Source organism: Betta splendens, chromosome 19 (assembly GCF_900634795.4).
Source record: "Betta splendens chromosome 19, fBetSpl5.4, whole genome shotgun sequence".
Taxonomy (NCBI): domain Eukaryota; kingdom Metazoa; phylum Chordata; class Actinopteri; order Anabantiformes; family Osphronemidae; genus Betta; species Betta splendens.
The window spans coordinates 5250318-5257817 of NC_040898.2; the positions used below are offsets into that span (position 1 = coordinate 5250318).

Genomic DNA, 7500 nt, shown 5'->3' on the forward strand with positions numbered 1-7500 from the left:
AAACGTAGCGTTGACCAAGTTAAAGATGATTTACAGTAAGTAACTGTAATAAAAATTACATTCACAGTGACTTAGTAAAATCTTATGGATGAAATAAATTAATGTTCATAACTTACATTCACGTCTGTGTAGCAGCAGATAAATCAATGCTACTGTACATCTTATTGGCTTCCACGGTGAGTTCACGTACATCATAGAGGAGTGAGATATGTATTTACACTGATCTGACTGTGATTTCATACAAACCAGTAAATGAATCCTAAATTAAAGTCAAACCTTAAAGGTCCAGTGTTCGTGGCCGGTTGTATGTTTTGGGCTCTCTTCTTCCCATTACCTTACTCTGTTTGTCCCACAGCAAAACACTGTGGCTCTTGTGGCTCTGCTGACGGAGGACGGGACTCTTTCTGCCTTGTGCATAAATCCAATGTATTAACACGTGCACATTATGAGAACATTTAGTGCCGATGTGCAACATAAAAGCGTCCAGCGGCCGCAGCGGGCCGCCGGCTCCATGCGTGAACGCCAGCGGCGGCGACTGTAAACCATCCGTCCAGCACATAAAGCCATCAGCACCAAGCGAGCGTCAGAGCAGCCGTGATCCATGATACGCAGCGGTCCTGACACTCCCAGATCTGGAAGTGAGCAAGCCCACTTAGCGTCCTACTGTCCTGACAGTCAGAGACTAAGATGTGACATCATGTACTTTAATAATAAGTAGTTGAACTTTATTGATCACACATTGGGGAAATTATTCCCCAATGTGGGGAAGCAGTGGGGGACTATTAAATATGTCTTGATATATATATATATATATATATATATATTTATATAGAACATTTTACATCTTGAAACTCAGAAACCAATCAGAATATGTATGTGGCTGCATGCTTTGCTTCAACCCCCCAATCACTTCAAGTGCATGCAAAAAGCAGAACTCATTCCACCGCGGATTCACATTGCTTGATTTCCGTTGCCCGCTTACAAACACGCTTGTCAAGATCACTTATCGAGATATAAAAAAATCCAAACATCCTTTAATCCACTTTTGGGAATCTAACATTCTCAGCTCACGCCTATATACAATACAAGATGCTGCTACAGACCCTACACACGCGTGTTCTTCATCATTTCTGACTATAAAGAGAATATACTTTATACATATAAAAACTGAAAGAATCAACAGGAAGCAAGAAACTCATATTTTCTGCAGCTGAGAGATGTTTATAGGAAGATTTTTCCTATTAACGTGTCCCGTGCTTTGAACCCGGCTGCTCTCTGAACCGGCAGCACATTACGACACCGCCCTGGTATTTGCTTCATATCTCATGGTGATAAACACACCAGGAACCAGGCTGGCTCCGTGGCAGACACAGTTACACTAGGCTGATGAATATGACTCCCTGGCATCAGCAGCTTCACTTGCGGTGGTCCTGGGGCTTTTACAGCTGCTGTCGAAAGGTGGCTTCTCCCTCCCGTCGTCTGTAACAGGTGAAATGTGTGTTTGTTGTACGGTTATGGGCTGATGATTAACTTGGCCACGGCCGACGTTCCACTCTCCATCCATCCTCCTCTTCCCACATATCCCTTTATCCCCCCTTTCCTTTCCATCCGCAGTGCCCCAATTAGCGTTCCCAGTCATCCGTTAGGCCATCCCAATGGTAATGCATGCTGAGCCCAGCAGACCCAGCCGTGACTTCGTCCAACTCTTGTGAAAAAATTCAGTCATTGGTTCGGAACAATTGCTTTGCGTGCACTTTTCATGAGCTTAGAAAAGAGTTAGGTTATTGTTTTTGATGTCAAGATCCACCAGGAGAAGGTGGAGGAGGTCTTGTCAAGACTTAAATATAATTGATAACAGGAAGAACAAATGGTAAATGCAGCTACAAAATAAAAGGCTGTGGTTTCCATTTAAAAAACCCTTTCAAAATAAAGCGAAATTATTCATCCTGTTTCCCTTATGGTAAATATACACGTGATACAAACTAGTCATGCCGTTTTATTTAGATTGGTGGAAGTGCAGTGTGTGTCCACACATGTAAATGTGTTCGTGGCCTCCATGTGCAGCTGAGGTAAGGCTGATTATTGTCTCTGCGTGTGTGTTGTGTGCGTGTTTCCCCGTTTGCATCCAGATGCAGCTGCGCGCACAGGAAGCGCGGCGCTGGACGCGGGTTAAACGGTGTCACACTCGGAGGGAAGGGTTAAACGGAGCCACATGGACACGCACGCGGACCGACAGGCGCGCATGCGGAGACGGGCGCGCGCTTCCTCCTCACTCTCGCTCCCCCGTGCGTCGGTAAGTTCTTCTTTGCATGTTTTGGGCCACGCGCGCGCGCCTCCGCCGTGTGCGCGTGCGAGCCCGGCCGCTGAGAAGCCTCCTCCGCTCCAGAGTGCATTAGCGGTTTTGTCAGGGTTGTGTGTTTGGCCCGGTTGCCATGGCGACAGAGCCTGCAGGCTACCCTGTTAGCAATAGCACTGTGTGTGATGGCGCAGAGCAGGGAGTGGGAGCGAACTGCAACATAGGAAGCGTGAGGAGAAAGTCAGACTCTGTCCGACAACCGCTTCCTCCTCTCTTGTGCTTCTTTTGCCTCCTCCACCTGTTTCTTTTAAGGGATTCACAATATTTCTGTATCCAGGATGAATGAATTATGCTTAAAAAGTGCAGTTTAAAATAGATGCTGGTTCAGTAAACACAAAGCATTAAATTGCACAAAGGACGAAAGCATCCAGTGTTTTTGGACCTTGACTCATAACAAGTGTCAAAAATGTGACCTGGCTCCATTCAGTCGCGGTTTTGAGATGAAAAGGTGTTACGTATTAAAAGTGTTGATATAAAACAAGTCTGGAGAAGTTACTGTACCCAACACACACTCCCGAAGCCCTCGTCTGTTATTAGCTGCTTCATTTCACATGTTCTTTAACTTGTTTATATTTGTTGGGCTCAAACATTAATAAGTCGCCACACAGAGTCCTCTGAATGTTTAAAATAGTTTAAATTTATTTCACAAGATGTATTATCAAAAAAAGTCATGCATCGATGTTGTTCTATCATTGGACTATCATTGCTGGAACAGTATATTTACTTATAGAGTAAACATTTATTAGCTAGTGGAAAAATAGAAGCTGTAAATCAATCAATCAACCAAGGATCCTTGATTATTACAGTGGATTATGTGGATTTTGTGCAGTGGAATAACCCACATTTGCTTAAAACTCCAGACTGAAGCCATACTACTGTACTCTAACATCTGTAGCCACTGTTTTAGCACAACTGGAATCTGGAATTATAATGTACAGCCATTTTGGACATGGCGAATAGGGTTAATTGCCTGTATCATTGTTATGGAGGTTTTGTGTCACACTCCAGTGCCACTGTTTATCCTGACATCGGACTGTGACAGATCTGTACAGTAGATGCTGCCAGTTGAGGAGTCCTTTTCTTTCAGTGCATTATAAATGAGTAAATGAGATTACTGGGAAGTTTGGGAGTCAACTATTAACTGACAAGTACACACACACACACACACACACACACACACACACACACACACACACACACACACACACACACACGTATATACCATAGAACCATCCACGTGCAAAATATAATAACTCAGCACATACAGTATGAATTTACTACTTACAAAATGCACACACACACACACACACACACACACACACACACACACACACACACACACACACACACACACACACACCATGGGATCCTTGCTGCACGTCCAAAACAGTAACCACAGTGTTTACCCACCTACGCTCAACTGTGGACTGTTACCACGACAACAGCAGCAGCTACAACTCCGCGTATTGACTGAAACGATCATTAATCTTTTCAAGTCTCTCCCAGCGGACCAGTAATGATATGTTAGTATTCCAGCTTCCCAGTGCCACAGCGTTGGTGGACTATCTCCCACCAAATGGGAACATGATGCAACGGCAACGCTGGACACGTGGGGACAGACGCCTGTGACCGGAAGGTTGTTGGTTTCAATCCCAAGAAAGGAAAACGGGGTAGGAATGAGCAGGTAGAATTCCCAGCATTCCCTCAGCGAGTCCTACTGGGACCAGTTGGAAAGTACGCGGCGGGTTGTATGTGACTGGTCCAATCGTTCAGGAGGAGTCGGGAATCCTTTCTCCAACCTCCAAATCATTTGTTGAAGGTCATCAGTTTTTATTTGACTTATTTCTTTTATTTGAGTCTTTTACTGAAGCTCCAAGCCTGATACTGTAACCCATTAACCACACAGAGCCTCAGCACCAGCGCCAGCTTTGCCTTGGTAAATTTCCCCATAAAACGCCCCGACAGAGAACGCACTGTTTCACTTCTCTAGATACAGTAGTTTGTTTTTTCCCCTATCGCGCTGAACTCAATCCAGACTTTTTAAGAAGCTGACAACAACCAAACCCTCATTAATAATATCTGGCCGACTAATCCAGTTTTGTTTGAGTCTAAAGTCCACTAATGCTGCCGGTAAACGTTCCATCATGTCACTCTGGCAGGGTTTGAGTCCAGCATTTCACTTTACCACCCAGAGCCTGCGACTCCAAACAAACCGCTCACAGAATACTGTACATACTCAAGGCCGCATTCTCCATTCTCTTGCGCCGCCCGATCGACCGCAGTGGCGTGTTTGTTTTGCTTGTGCGCTCGGCGAAAGCTAAGATAAATACACGGCGTTGGGAAAGCTACATGTGACGGGTTATTAACGCAGCCGTTTATGATGGACAAATATGTCTTGTTGCAGGGTGGGGGTGTCGGGGATTGTGTAATGAGCACATTTTCATCCGACCATAATGGCTCCGGGGCGAGTGAGAGGAGCCGTGTATCCAGTGGAATTAAATTAAAACCTCCGTAATTGTTCCAGGTCTTGGAGTAAAGTAAAAATGATAGTTGTGTCTAATGATAGTGTGTCTAAAACCAAAGACAATACACACGGAGCGATGAAGAAGATTCATTGGGCTGCTTTTGGCCAGAATGGAAAAGTCGGTGATGACTGTATTTTATATGCGGCCTTTGTTGCCATATGTTGTTTTTTTGGCTTCATCAAATACATAATAAATGTAAAAAAAGATGAGGGAATGTGATATCATGCCTGTAATTTACATAATTATTATTCTGTTCTGCCCTTGAGTTTCTGACAGTTTTGGCAGATTTGACCACTTTTCACTTTTCTTTCTACTTTTCCAAAACATGAAGGTCAAGAACTATACACTCATATGTTTTATTGTATCTTTGAGTTATAACCTTTGGCGTGAGCAAAATTATTTGTAAAGAAATTCAGAAATCAAGAGCCAGCATCTGAGTGATTAGCTGCAAAATGCTAATGCTAATGGCCTTGGGGGGTTAATGGGACTTTATTGGAGCTTCTCCACTTGAAATGAAATGAAAACAAGATTAATGGACAACAAGGGCAAAAATGAGAATACTTGTGATTTGAGACCAAACCAATTAGCTTTGAGTGGCTAAAATGCTGGACTGAGACAGTAATGACAGTGTAATTTGGGGAATATGAACGACCCCATTTACATCATTTGGATATTTGGTCATATCATATTTTGATTTTGCAGTTACCTTCAAGCAGCTTCTATATATAATCCTATGAATTGGACCAGCACACACACACACACACACACACACACACACACACACACACACACACACACACACACACACACACACACGCGCTGAATCTCTTTCCATCCTCTCATTAGTTTTCTGTGTTGGACCTGGACCTCAGTGAAACCCTAGATCTCTTTTTCTCCCTCCCGTCGTCCAACTCCCTTCTTCTGACGTCAAACTCAGCAGCAGCAAAACACACTGTGTGAGAGTGGCCGCCGTACAGAACCTATTAATGCAAGTCAAGGGTCCCCTGCTCTGAGCGGTTGTGTAACACCAGATCACATCGTGTTGCTATTTTTGCACGGCTTTGGCTGCGGCCGCTGTGTTACAACACCAAACGGCCCCCTGCTTCTCGCTTTGCTTACGTTTCTCTCTCAACGTCCTCGACGCTGTTGATTCCTGAACACAATGTGCCCTGTGCTGCGCCGCACAGCGCATGTCACACAGTAAACACCAGCGCTGCACGCTCCATGAAATGTACGCAAACTGCCAAAAGCCCAATGGAAATATTCATGTTTATTTTTAACGTATCAACCTGTTTATTGCAACTAAACTGTCTTAAATCATGTTTAAATTTCATTTTCAGTGCGAGGGCTCTGCATGATCCATATCAGGACTCAAACGACTTCATTTGCACACAATAAATCAATATCCCATCTACTTTAAACTATATCAGGAAATGCTGATGACTCAGCATGTTTAGTTGTTATAGGAAGCCTATGGTGACTGGGCAGGACTAAGATGTGATGAACCTGAACAGATTTGGTTCTATTAAACAGAGGCAACAGCGACATAATTAGCCCACTAGTTGAAAGGGTTCTTTGATATCCGGGATGCATTGTCACAAACGATGAAAGAGCCCATTCAGCGGCATCTTAACATTCACTCGCATCAGCTCCGCGGCTCCGCAGACGGGAAGCGGAGCACTTCAAAGGCGAGGAGCGAACACGAGGAGCTCCTCCAGCGCTGTCCAGGATGCTCACCGGCTGAGGCGCCTTTCCTCCTCGGCCCAGAAATAGACCAGGTGGCTGCTGGGGAGCTTTGAGGGAGCTGCCAAGGCGTGCGGAGATCAGAGGGGGATGAGTCTGAGGTCAGAAGGAAGAGGGAGGACCCTCCGTGGTGGGGATGCGACCCCCCCCCCCCCCACACACACACACACACACACTGTCTCCTGTTACTGCAGAGAAATGAAAATGCCAATGCAGCAGATGGTTTCCTTCAAAACCTGTTATGATGAAGACAAAACCTCTGTCTTCTCGTACCTTTGATGGACATTCTCTGCCTCCTCTCCAACTAATGATATCCCTAAAAACGATTTCATATTGATTTCATATAATTACCAAGCCACATGGACGACAAAACTATTTATTTTACTGCTGCTAATGACCCACCTTCCTCCTTCTGTGCCATCAAATATTGAGGATGTGATCTTTTTTTATGGGCAATCAGCTGTAATAAAGCCTTGTAAATCATGTGTCCCCTGTAGATCATTAGCTTCTCATGAACTCTAATATACTGGACAGGTCCACAAACCGAGGGCCTGAAAACGTCGCATGGCAATGGCTGGTTGTTTAAAAAACAGCATTTGATTACATGCATTGAAGCGTTTCTGCATCATGTGTTTTTAAGATAATATCAGGCTGTTTGCGCTAACAGTCCACTTCAACGTGCATCCCTTTTATTTCCAGCACAGACATGCCACTGACATTGTGTTTGTGATTTTCCCTTTATGAGTTGAGTTTGTGGTTTGGCATCGTATATGATGGCTTCACATATATTCCACTGAGGCCCACTGGTTTGATGCTCTGCCTGTGACAGACATTGTTTTAAAAGGAAAATAATCTACACAAACACTTTAATGGCGA

The 7500-nt window shown here is 44.4% G+C and overlaps 1 long non-coding RNA gene across 1 annotated transcript in view; it reads left to right on the plus strand.

Moving 5' to 3' along the window:
• The first annotated feature begins 2085 nt into the window (after positions 1 to 2085).
• The window catches only part of LOC114846329 (uncharacterized), a 7819-nt gene continuing 2404 nt past the window's right edge, over positions 2086 to 7500 (plus strand). The window contains exon 1 of the long non-coding RNA XR_003784020.3: positions 2086 to 2293. This is a non-coding gene — a long non-coding RNA (uncharacterized LOC114846329). The remainder of the gene's footprint in view (positions 2294 to 7500) is intronic.